The sequence below is a fragment of the Paramormyrops kingsleyae genome, chromosome 2 (assembly GCF_048594095.1).
Source record: "Paramormyrops kingsleyae isolate MSU_618 chromosome 2, PKINGS_0.4, whole genome shotgun sequence".
NCBI lineage: Eukaryota > Metazoa > Chordata > Actinopteri > Osteoglossiformes > Mormyridae > Paramormyrops > Paramormyrops kingsleyae.
Genome location: NC_132798.1, coordinates 38,911,862 through 38,930,077, shown reverse-complemented (window position 1 = coordinate 38,930,077; position 18,216 = coordinate 38,911,862). Strand labels below are relative to the sequence as shown.

Genomic DNA, 18,216 nt, shown 5'->3' with positions numbered 1-18,216 from the left:
TGGACAATATTGATCAAAATACATTAACATCACCTCTTGTTTGGGCAAATGTTTTTCCCAAATGAGCTTGGACCTTTGTATCATTTCAGATTACTTGTTTAATAAATTACTGAATACACCATTGAATATTGCATAAGTGAAATTACATGTTTGTTAAATATACCATAAAACATGCATTTTTAGCATGTGAAACAACTGCTATGTAATAGTCACATGAAGCACAAATTCACACCCTTCAGCAAATTCAAACATCTATAGCAAGAATTATAAATAGGAATATACAGTATACTCACATTATGTTTGTTCATATGTTACGATTGGTTCAGAAAATGGCACCTTTAGAAGAGATTAGTCAAAAAAAAAAAACTTAGTAAAGTAGTTTATTACTGAAAAAGGGAAGAAAGCAAAGTTCTAAGAGAGAAAGACTCAAAACTATTGATAGTTAACAACAAATGAGCGTCCTGAGTTAGATCACCAGCTGCCGAGGACATCTGTTTTCCTTTTCCAGTACCTTTTCCAGATGGATTTCATGGGTGCTTAGTGCTGACAGGACTTGGGTTTCTACCAAGCAAAGGTTCTCCAGCCCAAAACATGCATAGAAGGACCCAGGTGGAGAAATAAATCACAGAACAGGGACTCCAGGACTGAGAACTAAAAAGGAACAGAAGGTAAGAATGTAGCATGCAACAGCAAAATAATAAAGAAATAAAATAACCAAAAGCATAGGAACATAAAGACTGGATCCAATCAACTAAAGCTACATTTGAATGAATCAAGAAACAAGAAAAAACAAACACATTAAAATTTCTAAGCAACCACTATTTAAACAACTGGGTGAACTAATGACCTTACCTAGAATTCAAAAATGAGCAGATGTCCAAGAAGCTTCAGTAGCCATTAGTTTACAGTCACTGCAGCTCATTGTCTACCAGTATTTCCCTGTATTCCAAGATTGTGGTCTCTTCCAGAATGCCTGTTGTTCACAGGAATTCACAGGAACCTGGTTATGTAAGCTACACTTACTACAGTTTTGCTTTTCTTAAACCATTTGTAAACAATATGAGTGTTGATACATAGCAAATTGAGTGGGAACATTGAAGGTTGGTACCCCCAAACACACTGGAAAGAGATCAAACCCATTGTTCAAATGACAAGGGCATTATGTGTGATTCACCTCAGGATAAATAATCTGCCCCATCATATTGTTTGTCAGATCCCTACATTCATAGGAAACTGACAAGTTCTAGATTGAGATATTTAGCCTGAGCGTTGGACTGGGGAAGGTATCATAAAAAAAAGCCTGGCAGTGGCTCTGCTAAGGTCCTTGGTTAGATAAGGCTGAATGTGGCTCAGTTACAGACCTTAGTTAGGTAAATGCATGTCTGTTCCTTCATTGCAGACTTCATCTACTGGGAAGCTCTTACACATCCGTGTTCTGAGCACTGAAGACTAATTGTTTCTGGCCCCACCTCCAGAATGGTATGAGCTAACTACAGAGAGTGTGACCTACAGCACCTCCTTGCCATACTGCTGTGTGCTCCTCTGCAATTTTTTGTGCTCATTTGTGCTCTGTCATTATCTGAGCTCTGAGTACATATGTATTTAGTTTGACCTGCCTGAAGAGAGTGTTTGTTCCATAAAGCTCCTTGGTTATCTATAGATGTTGCCTCAGGTTGGATCAGGATAGGATTTGCCAGTCTGTGATGAGATCCACCCTAGCAGTTTCACAGAAATTGGTTGTCAAGGCAAAGAAGACTAGAGACAGGTACTACCTCTGTATTTTATATTTGGGTAAACAGGGTAGGATACATAGCCAGTCTGGCTTTGTTTCTTTTCCTGTAGTTAGTTAGCAGACTGCAGGAATTTAAAACACTTTTTTTGTAGCGCCTACAACCCACCTGGCACGGAGGGTTTGTAATATTGTAAATACTTTGTTACTTAACTAAATGTCCTAAAGATGTCATTAAATCAGGCCATACTGTATATGTCTGTTTCACCTTGTTTAATTTTCTTCTATATCCCCTTTGTTGTGGTTTGTTACGGCCCTTTTCTCCCTAAACTTACTGGGACGTAACAGGCTCCCAAGGGATAATTAAAGGCCTTAGTTCACCACATTCTCTGAGATCCTGTAAAGGGGTGGGGGTGGTGCAGGGAGCAGGTGGTCAGTGCTGTAGGGGAGGCAGGTTAAGTCTTGTGGGAACAGCGGGAGTCCAGCCTACTGGATAAAAATTTTGTGGCAGTGGTGGCTTAATGGTTAGGGAAGCGCACTTGTGATTGAAAGATTGCAGGTTCAAATCCCTGACCAACAAGGCACCGCTGAGGTACCCTGAGCAAGGTACTGCCCCCAAGCACTGCTCCACAGGTGCTGAATTAGCTGCCCCCTGCTATGTCACGACATCCCATATGGGTTAAATGTAGAGGACACATTTCATTGTTGTGTGCTGTGGTGTGTCAACACTGATCACTAAATTCAGTTTTTAGTCTTAGAATTCTAATTCTAATACTAAAAACTGATGGACTTGGAGAAACTTCAATTAGGGGACCAATTTACAGGACTATGAAAACTGATTCCTGATGGTTAGGATCACTGTGACCCTTTGAGAGATACATACACTATATTGCCAAAAGTATTGGGACACCCCTCCAAATCCTTGAATTCAGGTATTCCAATCACTTCCATAGCCACAGGTGTATAAAATCAAGCACCTAGGCATGCAGACTGCTTCTACAATTGCAAAAGAATGGGTTGCTCGTGTAGCCATGTTAATGTGTAGCTATTGGTTTTATGAACTCCTTCAGTCCTTTGTTTTTTTTTAATGTAATTATTATTTATGACGAGTTATTTGTGACTGTTTGTACTTAAAATTGCATTTCGTTGGTTTGGTTTGTACTTTTTGGTTCCGCCACAAAGGTTCCTACTTGAGTGTTGTAGGTGTGGCAGCAGTCAGCGTTGCAATTATTTTTTTTTGCGCCAATTCCTGTCAGAATCCACTTGGATTTGGCGCTGGTAAGACATGTAATTCAGCTCTCCGCCAACTTTAACCTAAAGTATTAATAATTTGTAAATTCTGTTGTTTAAATTATTAGAATAAAATTTCCTTTAGCAATATTGATTATATCCCCCCACGTTATAATTTATTAATATATCGATAAGGAACCTTAGGCAAAATTTGTAATAAACTTTTCCCCTTCCCACGATTAGTGTAAGCTGAGGAGAGGCTGTACGTCGCTGACTGCTCCGTTCATTTTAGGTAGGTTATGTATTATGTTTGAGAGGTATTATTGTTTAACATTTTGTTTTGACTGTAAGTTAGCCATTTGGTTGTAAGTTAATAGGGAAGTTTTGTGTTTATATTTCATTCTGTATGGATATAATTTTTTTTGATTACTCTTTCTGTCACACCTGTGTTGCGCGATGTAAAATTCCTGTGAGAATCCACTTGGATTTGGCGCTGTGTAAGCTGAGGAGAGGCTGTACGTCGCTGACTGCTCCGTTCATTTTAGGGAAATAAATTACGACTTCCACAACTACTGCGTGCCCGTTCTGGTCGAATCACCGATTGCTACATAAACTGGTGCCGTGACCCGGATACATCAGATCTGCTATCGCCGATCGCCGGGCCGTGCTGTGACCTTGTGACTCCTGTGACATCGAGTCGGTGGGTGTGGATTCAGATAATCGGTGGTTGAGGTTTTAAGCGCAACGGGCTCTTTGCATTTTAAAAACCGGAACCACTATATTTGTCGGTTATATTAACTTTTAAGTTGTGCATATATATTTTTTTTTCTTTTCCTTTTATTTTTCCTCATATTTCATACATTGAATTGTATTAATTTTTAGTTTCACGATTTTCATATACATATGGTCTATAGTTGTAGAATGGCGGGTAGAGGTGAGGATGCATTTAATGTCTTTACTCCAGTTATAGGGAGAGGTAGAGCAATGTTTGGTTCAAGAGAGGTGGCCAGAAGAGGTGAAACTGTTGTGTTTACACATGATGAACCCACAGACGCTAGTCAGTTAGCAGATATTCCTGAGCTTGACCCGCAGTTCTCAACCCCTGTCACTGGTAATGAAAACACAACGCAGCAGTTACTTAATCTGATAGGTGAGTTAGGGAACCAGATAGGGGAGTCCATAGCTAGTCGTCTAATGACCAGTCAGACCCCGCATGCCCCTGTGAGGCCACGCACAGAGGACTTATCTGGAGTTAAAACATCTGATGCCACGCTAGATCTCTCAAAGGTAAACTTAGTAATCAGGTCGGATGTCAAGGGACCCCCAATATTCCGAGGTGACGGAACAGACAGTTGCTCCATTCAGGAATGGATTGATATAATGGAGGTGTATATACACAAGAAAAGTCTCTCAGGGGAGGAGCAACATGAAGAGATCCTGAACCATCTCCTTGGTAGAGCAAAGAACATAGTCAAGGTAGGATTAAAGAGCTATTCTTCATGTGGCAAACCAACTTCCCCTGAGGTAATATACAGTATTTTGAGACGATATTTCAGTGAAAGTCCCAGTTCAGTTCAACCGCTGGCAGACTTTTATGCCACTCAGCCAATAGCTAAGGAGGCACCAGTGGATTACTGGGTCAGGTTAAATACTGCAGCTGAAGCTGCTGTTAAGCACCTGCAGTCCCATGGTAGTAGGATGGGAAACATGGATACTGAAGTGGCTATGATGTTCATAAGGAATTGCCCAGATCCAAACTTAGCATATGTATTTAAGTGCAAACCCGTAACTAAGTGGTCCTTAATAGAGGTACAGGAAGCCATCGATGAGCATCAGAGGGAAAACCAGGTGAAATTAAAAGCTTCACCCCACGCCTTTCAGGTAGCTGCAGCTGTAATCTCATCTGAAACCTTAAAGACAGAGACAGACCGTGCTGTGGTGAGCACTGCAAAATGTGTCCCGTGTAATCCAGTTAAGGGAAGTGAGGTCGCTGACTCTGAAGCAGGTGCACTGGCGCGTGTGCTGAGTATGTTAGAAAGAATATTGGAACGTTCTAATCAGCCTGTTCTTGCAGTAACTAAGCCACAGCATCTACCCATGTCCCGCTTTACTCCATGCAAGGTCTGTGGCAACGACTCGCACTCCACACGCACCCACTGTATGAGGGAAAGGAGGTGCCTAGTTTGTTTAGAAGTTGGACATCAGCGGAGAGATTGCCCTAAAGTTGCAACACTCCCTACCCAGCAGGCTGAAGGTTTGTTCAACCAGGGAAACTAGACTGCTCGTACTTGGGAGGGGACAGTACGAGTGCCACAAATGACACCCTCATGCTTAATGACATGCAGTCTTTGTTTAATAACGCCTCAGAGTCTGCTCCACCTGGTACCAAAGTATTGTTTCAGAACATTATCACTGTAGACAAGGCTGACAGCCTATTTTACACCTCTGCGAAAGTCAACGGTCAGGTTATCCTACAAGCTCTGTTAGACACAGGTTCTATGGCATGCACAATGAGTGAGCAGGCAGAGAAGGAACTTGGGAGTCTAAGTCCAGCATCAGAGTCAGACAATGTCTGTGGTAGTATCATGCTTGTAGGTTGTGGTGGGGTCCAAGTAAAGCCAAAATGTATATACAACCTGAAGATGGATCTGTATGGCTATACATTCATGGTTCCCACTCTTGTCATTCCTGGACAGAAAGATCAGTTGATCTTGGGAACCAATGTTATTAAACATCTCTTGAGGGAATTCAAACAATTTCCGCAATTCTGGCAGGTTCTAAGCAAACCTGAATCTTCAGGCACCTCTGAAATAGTGCTATTTCTTAGTATGCTGTCTGGCATTAACAGATGGAGGGGTGATGAGATCCCAGATGTTATCGGGACTGTTAAGCTAGCCCAAGCAGTAACCCTTCTGCCGAAGCGTGAGCATCTAGTGTGGGGGAAGTTACCCACAACCTCACCAGTCTCTATGGGAAGTGCCATTCTGATTGAGCCCACAAAAACACAGTCTCGCTTGAAAAGTGTCATTGCCTGCAGGTCCATGGCTACCATGACTGGTGACAGGTGGGTCCCAGTTAGGATCTTGAATTCTAGTGACAAGCCCATTACCCTGAGACGTAACACAAGAGTTGCAGATGTGTCTTCCTGCATAGCAGCTGAAGATCTCGACCCCACTTCTGAGCAGCCGAGTGAGACGGTCAAAGTGCAGACACAGACTACACATGAAGCTGTCACCATAGATTCACCTCCCCAGTCAAAGTTCTGTGACATACTACATAAGCTGGGGTTGGATGATCTGGATATCGACTTATGCGAGGTGTCACATCACTGGAAGACTCAGTTACTGAAGTTGGTCCACAAATATGAGGATGTGTTTTCCAAGAATAAGCTTGATTGTGGATTTGCTAAGGATTTTGTTCATCAAATTCATCTGTCAGACAGTCGCCCATTTAGGCTTCCTTATCGCCGTGTTCCACCAGGGCAGTACCACAAATTACGACAGACACTCACCGAGATGGAAGAGCATGAAATTATCCGCAAGTCTAGTAGCGAGTGGGCCTCTCCGTTAGTACTCGTGTGGAAGAAGAATGGGGATCTTCGCATCTGCGTAGACTATCGCTGGTTGAATGCGCGCACTGTTAAGGATGCCCATCCTCTTCCTCATCAGTCAGATTGTCTTGCAGCCTTGGGAGGCAGTGCCATCTTCAGCACCATGGATCTGACATCCGGTTTTTATAACATTCCTATGGCAGAGGAGGATAAGAAACTAACTGCTTTTACCACACCCATGGGACTTTACGAATTCAATAGGCTCCCTCAGGGTCTCTGTAACAGCCCAGCAAGTTTCATGCGTCTCATGATGAATATATTTGGCGACCAAAACTTCCTCACGTTGCTCTGCTACTTAGACGATGTCCTAGTGTATGCTGCCAATGAAGCAGAAGCTCTGAAGAGGTTAGAGGTAGTTTTCAGTAGACTGCGTTGCCATGGTCTTAAGTTGGCCCCAAAAAAATGTCATCTTCTCAGGAGAAGTGTGCATTTCTTGGGTCATGTTGTCAATGAGACTGGGGTTTCAACAGACCCAGACAAAGTCAAGGCTATCCGTAACGTGACAGAGGCTGACCTTATGATGGAAGATGGGGTCACACCGTCCCAGAAGAAGATAAGATCATTTCTGGGCATGGTCATGTACTACCAGCAATTCATACCAGAATGCTCCAGAATAGCAAAACCTCTTTTCGCCTTGACAGCCACTACAAAATGGAAGAAAGACAACACAAGAGGTGTTACTTCCTTCCGTAGACTCTGTCCATCTGATTGGACGAAAGAACACAGTGACTCATTTCAGCAGTTGAAAACTGCACTTGTGGAATCTGTAGTACTAGCTCACCCTGACTTCAGTCGTGCATTCCTTCTGTGCACGGATGCTTCTCAGGACGGGTTGGGTGCTGTGTTATCTCAAGTACAGGAGGGTGAGAATAGGGCACGCCCTATTGCTTTTGCCAGCAAGACGCTCACCCGTGCACAGAACAACTATCCTGCTCACCGCTTAGAGTTCTTGGCATTGAAGTGGGCTGTCTGTGACAAATTCAGCCACTGGCTGAAGGGTCATGAATTCACGGTATGGACAGACAATAACCCACTGACTTACATTTTAACAAAGCCTAAGCTTGACGCATGTGAGCAGCGGTGGGTTGCCAAACTGTCACCATATAACTTCAACATAAAGTACATACCTGGTAATAAAAACATTGTTGCCGATACTCTGAGCAGGGAGCCCTTTGTCTGTAGCCGGGTCAGTCAGAGGCTCATGACAGAACCATATGGAGCACTGGTAGAGGAATCGCAGCAGATCAGAGAGGGTACAATTCAAGACGTCTTCAAGCTCAGTGCGAACCATCAAAGTATGGAATGCCAACAATCTACAAAGTCCCTGGAGTGTTGCTCATTTAGTAACAGTGAAGTGTCTGCGGCTCTGTCGGGCCATGTTGAGTGGAATCAAGGGCCAACACAACGAGTACTCTCATGGCTGGCCCAAGATATTGAGCGACTTGTACCACCTGGGCAGAGCACCTTACCAGTATTTTCGCTTCAGGAACTGCAAGATAAGCAAACTAATGATGCTGTGTTGTCCCAGGTCATCCCTTTTGTAGTTCGCGGGAGGCGGCCGTCTCGCCGAGAGAGGGTAAAACTCTCCCTTAAAAGCTTAAAGATGTTCAAGCAGTGGGATAAGCTTAAACTTTTAGATGGCATCTTGTATAGGGTATGTAAAGATCTGCTGACAGGGAAGAGGCGTTACCAATATGTGACCCCCACCTGCATGACCAGTCACGTGCTGAGGGCCCTGCATGATGATGCTGGCCACCAGGGCCAAAGCAGAACTCTCCACCTGGCTAGGCAGAGATTCTTCTGGGTTGGCATGGAGCATAACATTCGAGAGTATATCAAATGCTGTAGACGATGCGTTGTCAGCAAGACACCTGATCCTGAGGGCAGAGCTCCATTAGAAAGCATCAAAACAAGCTACCCTCTAGAGTTAGTGTGTCTTGATTTTTGGTCTGCAGAGGACTCCCAGGGCAAGAGTGTAGATGTACTAGTCATCACAGATCACTTTACTAAGATGGCTCATGCGTTTCAATGCTCTAATCAGTCTGCAAAACAAGTTGCACGGCAGTTGTGGAATAGGTACTTCTGTGTATATGGTTTCCCACTCAGGATCCACTCAGACCAGGGTGCTAGCTTTGAAAGCCAATTGATCCGAGAGCTGCTGGAGATAGCTGGCGTGAAAAAGTCCAGGACAACAGCATATCACCCTATGGGAAATGGCCATGCTGAGAGGTTCAATAGGACCCTAGGTAACATGATTAGAGCATTGCCCCCTAGGGCTAAACAAAAATGGCCACAAATGCTTCAGACGTTGACGTTTGCTTATAATTGTACAGCCCACGAATCAACTGGCTACGCCCCCTTCTATTTAATGTTTGGGAGGACCCCGAAATTACCAGTAGATGTGATGTTTCACAACATAGGGAGAGACAATGATGTCACAGACTATGACAGTTATGTGAGACGGATGAGGGACAACCTGAAGGAGGCACTCAGAGTGGCCAAAGTCCATGTGGGCTGCAGCCAGCAGCATCAGGCGGAACTGTATAATAGACGGGTGAAAGGCATAGACATTGAGGTGGGAGACCAAGTCCTTTTAGCTAACAAGGGTGAACGGGGACGCCGGAAACTAGCTGACAAATGGGAATCCACTCCCTACATTGTGCTGTCTAAGGATCCCAGGTGCCATGTTTACAGAGTGAAAAGTACCAGCAATGGTCAGGAGAAAGTTGTTCATAGAAACATGCTCTTGCAAGCTAGCTTTCTTCCAGTCAGAGAAGAGGAAGAAGCGGAGTTTTTCCTTGAGACTAGCTCGGAACTGAGCCAAGAGTTGAGTGAGTCTATCAGACATACTCTTATGCAAGAGTCTGAAATTGACAAGACAGAACGCACTGCCAACTGGGTAGCAGAAACCCCTGAAGCTGATGATCTCCCAAGGGATGAATATGCACTCCCACGGCCTTCTGTGAATCATGAGACAAGCGCACCTGATGATAGGTTATCGCTGAAGTTCGGTGTCAGAGTCACTGAAGGAAGTCACTCAGTAGCTAGAGGGTCTGACATCAGTGGTATAGGTTGTGTGAATTCACAAGGGGAATCAGAACCTAACAGTAATGACCCAGCAAGCCAGGAAATTGGGAATGACATGATTAGGACCCCTTCAGTAATTGGAACTACAGTCCTTAGACCTGCAGGTAGTCAGATTAGAACAAGGGTTGGTAGAATAGTCAAACCAACAAGCAGGTTGATCCAGAATATGACTCAAAAGAATGCACAACTTTGTAAAACTGTTAGTGGGTATGCCAGATCTTTATTTTTATGAGTTGTTGAACTAAGGTATTGGTGGCAGAGTATTCTTGAAGTTATTGGCGAGTCAAATTTCAGTCATGAGGTTTTCTCCTGTTTGCAGTCTAAGTCTAATAGTCATGTTTCTTTAGTGATGAGATGGTGTTTACGGCACTCTCTTTTGCGAATGATAGATTGGAGCCTGGCCAGCTTTCTTCTATCACTCTTCCTAGAGTTGGAAAAAAAAAGTATTTTGCACAGCATTGAATATTATAGATGACAATTGGCAGACTGCACTATTTTGACTATTATTGTACTCTGTGAAATACCTTGTTGAGGAAGTGCTGAGGAGTTCAGGGGGGTGTATGTAGCCATGTTAATGTGTAGCTATTGGTTTTATGAACTCCTTCAGTCCTTTGTTTTTTTTTAATGTAATTATTATTTATGACGAGTTATTTGTGACTGTTTGTACTTAAAATTGCATTTCGTTGGTTTGGTTTGTACTTTTTGGTTCCGCCACAAAGGTTCCTACTTGAGTGTTGTAGGTGTGGCAGCAGTCAGCGTTGCAATTATTTTTTTTTGCGCCAATTCCTGTCAGAATCCACTTGGATTTGGCGCTGGTAAGACATGTAATTCAGCTCTCCGCCAACTTTAACCTAAAGTATTAATAATTTGTAAATTCTGTTGTTTAAATTATTAGAATAAAATTTCCTTTAGCAATATTGATTATATCCCCCCACGTTATAATTTATTAATATATCGATAAGGAACCTTAGGCAAAATTTGTAATAAACTTTTCCCCTTCCCACGATTAGTGTAAGCTGAGGAGAGGCTGTACGTCGCTGACTGCTCCGTTCATTTTAGGTAGGTTATGTATTATGTTTGAGAGGTATTATTGTTTAACATTTTGTTTTGACTGTAAGTTAGCCATTTGGTTGTAAGTTAATAGGGAAGTTTTGTGTTTATATTTCATTCTGTATGGATATAATTTTTTTTGATTACTCTTTCTGTCACACCTGTGTTGCGCGATGTAAAATTCCTGTGAGAATCCACTTGGATTTGGCGCTGTGTAAGCTGAGGAGAGGCTGTACGTCGCTGACTGCTCCGTTCATTTTAGGGAAATAAATTACGACTTCCACAACTACTGCGTGCCCGTTCTGGTCGAATCACCGATTGCTACACTCGCTCTCAGGAGCTCAATGAATTCAATCATGGTACTCTGATAGGATGCCACCTGTGCAATAAATCCATTTGTGAAATATCCTTGCTACTAAATATTATATAGTCAACTGTTAGTGATATTTTAACAAAGTGGAAGCAATTGGGAACAACAGGAACTCAGCCACAAAGTGGAAGGCCACGTAAAATCACAGAGCGGGGACAAAGCATGCTCAGGCACACAGTGTGCAGAAGTCACCAGAGTCAATAGCTACAGACCTCCAAACTTTGTGTGGCCTTCAGATTAGCTCAAGAACAGTACATAGAGAACTTCATGGAGTGGGTATCCATGGCCAAGTAGCTGCATCTAAGCCTTACATCAGCAAATGCAATGCAAAGTGTCAGATGCAGTGGTATAAATCACACAACGACTGGACTCTAGAGCAGTGGAGATATGTTCTCTGGAGTGAAAAATCACGCTTCTCTCTCTGGCAATCCGATGGATGAGTCTGGGTTTGGCACTTGCCAGGAGAATGTTACTTGTCTGATTGCATTGTGCCAAGTGTAAGGTTTGATGGAGGGGGGATTATGGTGTGGAGTTGTTTTTCAGGGGTTGGGATTGGCCCCTTAGTTGCAGTGAAAGGAACTCTTAATGCTGTAGCATTCAAAGCCATTTTAGGCAATTTCATGCTCCCAACTTTGTGGGAACAGTTTGGGGATGGCCCCTTCCTGTTCCAACATGACTGTTCACCAGTGCACAAAGTAAGGTCCATAAGGATATGGATGAGCAAGTCTGGTGTGGAAGAACTTGACTGGCCTGCATGAAGCCCTGACTTCAACCCAACAGAACACCTTTGGGATGAATTACAGCAGAGACTAGAAGCCAGGCCTTCTCGTCAAACATCAGTGCCTGACCTCACAAGTGGTCTCCTGGAATAATGGGCAAAAATTCCCATAAACACACTCCCAAACCTTGTGGACAGCCTTCCCAGAATATTTGAAGCTGTTATAGCTGCAAAGGGTGGGCCAACTCCATATTAAAGCCTATGTATTAAGAATGGGATGTCATTAAAGGTTATGTGTGTGTAAAGGAAGTTGTCCCAATACGTTTGGCAATATAGTGTATCTGAGAAAATAGGGTGATATGGGCTTATGATTATGATGGCACTGAATGAGAATGCAAGATTCAACAATCTGAGCAGGCCACAATATAGGCCATTTTGTCTATGCCACCCTGACCACCAGAAGCCACCTTGGATTAACTGTTACAGATATTATACTCCAGGATGTCCAGAGTCACTTGATGAGAAAATCATGATGAACTCTAGGGACATATAGTTTTCTGGGCTGCATATTAGATGGAGGAGGACAGGTTTGAGTAGTCTGCTTTATTTTTTCAATTACAGGCTCTGAAACTTAGACAAAAAAACACTTAAGAATATTGTGTCCTCTCTCTGTAAATCCAGGGATACAATGATCTCCTCAACAGACACTTGCTGACTGGTGGACAGGTGGTAGTGCAATTGCTGGAACTTGGGCAGATGGCTCCCAAAACTCCATGTGACCTCCTGAAAATTGCCAAAAGGGTAGATGCTACTTACTTCATGGCCCACACCAGCCAACCAGACAAATCAGTTCAGCCCCTGAAAGGGGCCAACTTCACTTAACATAAACATTCCCCAGAGTGGAAAGCCTGGAATGGCTTATATTACTACCCCCAACCCAATGGATTAATGAGATGGTTTAACCAGACTTCAGAAGGATGCTTCAGATGATGCTGGATGAGGATAGCTACAACTGAGACCTGATTCCGTTTGTGCTCTTTATTGTGCTGTTTGCCTCCACCAGCTACTCTCCCTTTGAGCTCCTCTTGGGTAGAGACACATTGCTCATACATTTATTACCATTTGAAGGAGCTGTACCTAATGGAGGAGAAGGTTAAATTGGTGCACTTAATCAGCCAGTTAGTATGATGGCAATTGGGCCAGATCTACAAGTACAATGTCAAATTGCTCTGAAGGTGGGTAGAACACAACCCCATCCTGTCCAGCTGGACCCAGAGCCACCAGCCTGAAAAGTCAACAATTGGGAATACCTCGCACCTCAGCAGATCCAGGAGGTACAGGAGCTATTCGAATAGTATTGGGATGTATTCTTTTTGAGCATGGCATCCATGCCCTACTTGGGGTTATCAGTGGCCCTATTGGGTCATTAAAGCATGGCACCACACCAACCCTTAGTTCAGACCAATTGTTACAGTCCCCAAATCAGAAAGCCCTATTGCTTCAGTGTTGGCCCAGTATTAGACAAGGAAAAACACTTGATGCCGTTCCTGAATCACAGATTGTTGTTTGCACATATGAGGTATGCTAAGGGTTGAAAAGCAGATCCTCACCAATGAATGGGTGATAACTAATTCTTAACTCACAGGCAGATACTTTGTGTTGGTGACTGACCACAGCTCCATACTAAAGATGGCTTAGGTAAACGACACCAGGACCATCTCTCTGGGGTGAATCCTTTCGACCTGTGCTTCCAACACCTGTCTCATTTGTACATTTCTTGCGCTGTCCTCTCTGGTTGACCAAACTGACTATTAAGAGTCAAGAGTGTCAAGACAGTAGCACTGGGATCTGCAGATACTTCACCTGATGCATGGGTGGCACGGGTGGCCATGCAATCGCTGCAACATTCTCGATGGTGGCCACCTTTTGGAATTTCAACACTGGTGCTTTGGAAAGCTGGGCAAGCATGCAGACACAAGGCCATACCCCAACTATATAGAACTAAAGACATATAATCACCACTGTTGTTGCCATACTCCCAAAACTAAGGCTCCCTTTTTAGAAGGGCTCACTTGTTTGTCTTGAATGAGTCATATCAAAAATTACCAGCTGAATCTTTGACCACTAACCATACTAACTAACTAACTTTGTCAATCCCTCTTTTCTTTGTTTTCATTTTTCTCCAATACCTCATTAATTCAGGCAGCATTATACTCTGTCATTTCTAATTTCCCTCAGGTCTAGGTGCTTCTGGTATAGAAAAGGGACAGCAGACAGAATGGATCAGGGTCCAACAGGCTTGGCAAGGGTCCAATTTGAGGGTTTGCAAGTACTGAAAATTCTAGTAGTCAGTGAAGACGTAAAATGGCTGGATAGCACCTTCAAACCAGTCTCTCTGCTCCTCTGAACTTCTAAGAGTTCTCGGTTACAAAGATGGCACAAGACAAAACCAACCAAGTACAGCCTGGATAAGTTTCCTGTTTACTATAACAAGAATGTCTTAATACTGATTTTGGTAACACTGACTTCAATGTGAATGGTGCAGTATTTAAAAATGATAAATGTTGCACCTCTTTCATGGACAGACTTGACATTCGTAGGATCCAGTTCTTCCCTTGTTGGAGACCTACCATACCTGAGGGATGAAACCAACTTGAACACATGAAACTCAAAGAGTGTGAGGTAGGGGTTAGCAATTCTTGGCATTTAGGTCATGATACTTAACACAAGGATAGGCCCACTCACATTTTCCCACATTTTTCTGCTTTCTACAATGCAGAGATCACTGGTCTGGAACCCTGAGAGATGTGCATATATGGGGAAACAGCAGGTCAATGGAACAGTCATACGGACAATGAGAGGGTTGTGCAACTACCTGGGATTTCCAAAACACCTTAGCAAGATTTCATTAAAACACAGGATCAATGTGCATCTCCACCTCCTGATCAGTCTCTATGCTAATGGTGGCAATTATGGTGGAACAACATTTGCTGACTCCAGCAGATTAATGCCAAGAGTCTCAAATGATGATAATTTGGCTGGAGTGTGTATCCAGGACCATTGGTGTAATGGGTTTGGGCAACTAAAAATTGGACAGTTTCCCAATGCAAGACTCCTGTGCTTAGCTGTACAGGAAGTCTCCAGGTTACAAATGAGATTCTAAGTCTGTCTTTAAGTTTGTAGGTAAGATGGAACAGGTACATAAGGTTCTCATTTATTTGTTTAGCAAGAGTGGCTTAAAAAAACGGTTTTATGAAATACATTGTGGAGTGTTCAACAGAGTCGGCAAACCATTGAAGCCACGCAACCTTTTCCTGAGCATCACAACATAGTGAGTGCTAACGTTATTACAAACCATTGTATTTATCTCAGGTTTTTATTATTAAAAACATTATGGCAGTCTGTTGATAAGAATTCTTAACCCAGGGTCTGGCTGTACAGGAACAATGGCTAAGGTCTCTGATGGGATTGTGATCAATTGCAATGAAAGAATGGGTCCAGGCATGGTTAAGTGTGTATTTGGCACCACTCCAGAGCTGATAATGTTTTTGATTGAACCAAAGGAAGGCTTGGGTGTGATAACCCCCTACCAATGTAGAGCAGTAACACAGTTAGTAGAGTTTGGTTGGGAAGCCTACGGGAGTATTGCTCCATTATCAGGGATTCCCCTTCTTCTAAGGGAGTATAGCTCCATTAGCAGGGATTCCCCTTTCTCTAAGGGAGTACAGCTCCACTAGCAGGGATTCCCCTTGCTCTAAGGGAGTATAGCTCCATTAGCAGGGTTTGCCCTTTCTCTAGAGAGCTGTGGAGATTCACAGAAGGCATAGACGATGTTAGCCTTACCCATAATTAAAAGGTCCCATTCTAGGAGGTGTAAACGCTCCATTGCTAAGAGATACAGCTGTTTTATTTTCATGGATTCTGGCACTGGCAGTCACCAGGCTGTAAGGCTTACGGCCCATGGGGTGCCCTGAGGGTCCCTACTGCTCTTCCCCTCAAATTGGGGAAATTACTTTTCTGTAGCCAATCTAGTGACATACATTCCAAAACAGGAAATCCAGGAACTGGAATCAAACAGGAAAGAAAAGTATGACAAATACTCGAACAAAAACAAAACCAAAACTCACCGGAATATGAAGACCCAAAACTAAATCAACTATCGAACAGTACAGTAAAATATCAAAACCCATTCACCCAATCAACTGGCACACAAATAAATGTATCTGGTGAATCACTGTCTGGTCAGGCAGAGGCTTGATCTTGTATTGAAACCGAACAGTGAGCTCAGGTGACTGCCTATTCAAATAGCTGCTTCACCATGGTGTCACGATTGGCGATATTTTACCCCTGGCACAAAGGGGCACCAGGCGCAATGCAGGTATCTTTGCTAGCATGAGCCCAACACAGTTGTCATTTCTCCGTGAAACACCCACGTTGTTTAAGTAGCAAATGTACTTGCACCCATCTGAGCGCCCATGGCCGCTTAAAATGAGGTGGAGTCTGGGACATTGTTGGTGCATTTCTATCTTGAGGCAGTGGAAAGCGATTGTGCTATTGACTAACAAAAACTAGTTCTAAAATTGATGGCCCAGTATTTCACTGTTATATAAAGTGCTTTATTCTACTACACGGTAAATCTAGCATTGTGATAGCAATCCACCAAGGTGAATGAACCATTCTTGAAATTCTTAAACTTTTTATTAAGATTGTGATAAACCATGGATAACTGAAACTGCGGATATGTAGTTCCCACTGTAATAATGAACCAATTTCACTCATCATTACTGCAATTAGGTAATTCTGATGAATATTATGACTAACTATTATGACATATATTTCTTAAAATATTTTGATGATCTTTCACATTGAAATCTTTTTTTATTTTTAATCTTTTTACGCATCCCTGTGTGTGCAACAAGCAGTGTTTGAGCACTGTGTACATGCCTTTGTTGGCACCTGTTCCTAAAGCATGCTTAAAATAATAGTGAAATACTGCGTAATTGACTTTAGACCAGGTTTTTGTTGGTCAGTAGTGCAATCACATTCTGCTGACTGTATTGGGTTCATGTTAGCAGAGAGACTTGATTCATGCTAGGTCCTTTGTGCTGGGTATAAGTTTGAGACAGAATTCAGCTTTTTCTGACAGGTAAAAATGTGAGGTTTCTGTTAATGTTATTCAGCTGTATAAGGTGTACTCTGATTACAGGACTCCTAGACAGACAGACAAGCAGATAGACAACAGATGATACTGTATATATATGTGAAACAAAACTCATCTTATACCCTATATTTGCACTGTGGAAGTATTCTGAATTGCCCAGAAGAAACTCATGCAAACCATTTCAATTAGAAAAGCTGAAACAAAAAAAAATAAAATTAGACATGAGCACTAGTGTAAACAAGGTATGGCGACCAGAGTTAAGAGGAGCATTGTGATTTGGAGAAATATACTGGAACTGGGGGGGAAAAAGCTAAACAATCATACCACCAACAAAACCATAACAGGTGACTAGATCAACACAACACATCACTCTGGATCAATGGACTCCCCTTACTGAGGTGACCTCTTTTTCCCAACACCCTTCAGTGTTTTGCCTTGAGAAAACACTGAACTTGGGATATACTGTACATCAGCATGGATAGAGCTATAAGACATGAAACCTCAACCCTCATCACTAAGGCAGAAATGCCACAGACTGATCTGCTAAGCACCATTTACTGCTTCAGCAGAAGGATCCCAGTGTTAAATTTTAATAAACCCTTTGCACAAATATTTGTGACTTGTACAAGGTTCACATACTTGTGAGAAGTTGACCTTGAACCTTCCATTGGGTTTTTGTTCCCTAAAATTACCATATGAATGTCTCCTGCTGTTTTCTGCCTCAGACTTCCCTACCATTGTCTCAGTACTAATTACTCTCACTTTCCTCTGTGGTGCTGTTGCTGATCATTTTTTGGTAAGTGCTGGGATGGATGCTGCATCTTTTTAATTGATGATAGTATTGCACAAAGCATTGAGGCTGAAAGGTTTGTTGGTTGGAAATATGGCAGGGAAATCACATCTAAATCTTCAATTAAAACCCAGCCTTTCACTGTGGATTGGTCTTTATTAGAATATATACTCAGCAAAAAAAGAAACGTCCCTTTTTCAGGACTATGTATTTCAACAATAATGTTGTAAAAATCCAAATAACTTTACAGATCTTCATTGTAAAGGGTCTAAACAATGTTTTCCATGCATGTTCAATTAACCATAATCAATTAATTAACATGCACATCCGAATATCACACCTATGTGACAGGTACAGGATGGCCACAACAACTGCCCGAGTCACACCAGGAACACACAAGCCCTCAGTCCAGCCTCTCTCAGCCTATTGCAGACAGTCTGAGCACTGATGGAGGGATTGTGTGTTCCTGGT

At 42.7% G+C, this 18,216-nt stretch overlaps 1 long non-coding RNA gene across 1 annotated transcript; it reads left to right on the top strand.

Annotated features, from left to right (window-relative positions):
* Positions 1-2,759: 2,759 nt before the first annotated feature.
* On the top strand, positions 2,760-15,113 carry LOC140587648 (uncharacterized). Its single transcript, XR_011989341.1, has 3 exons — positions 2,760-3,659; positions 14,380-14,476; positions 14,574-15,113. It is a non-coding gene; the product is annotated as an uncharacterized lncRNA (long non-coding RNA).
* The last annotated feature ends 3,103 nt before the right edge of the window (positions 15,114-18,216 follow it).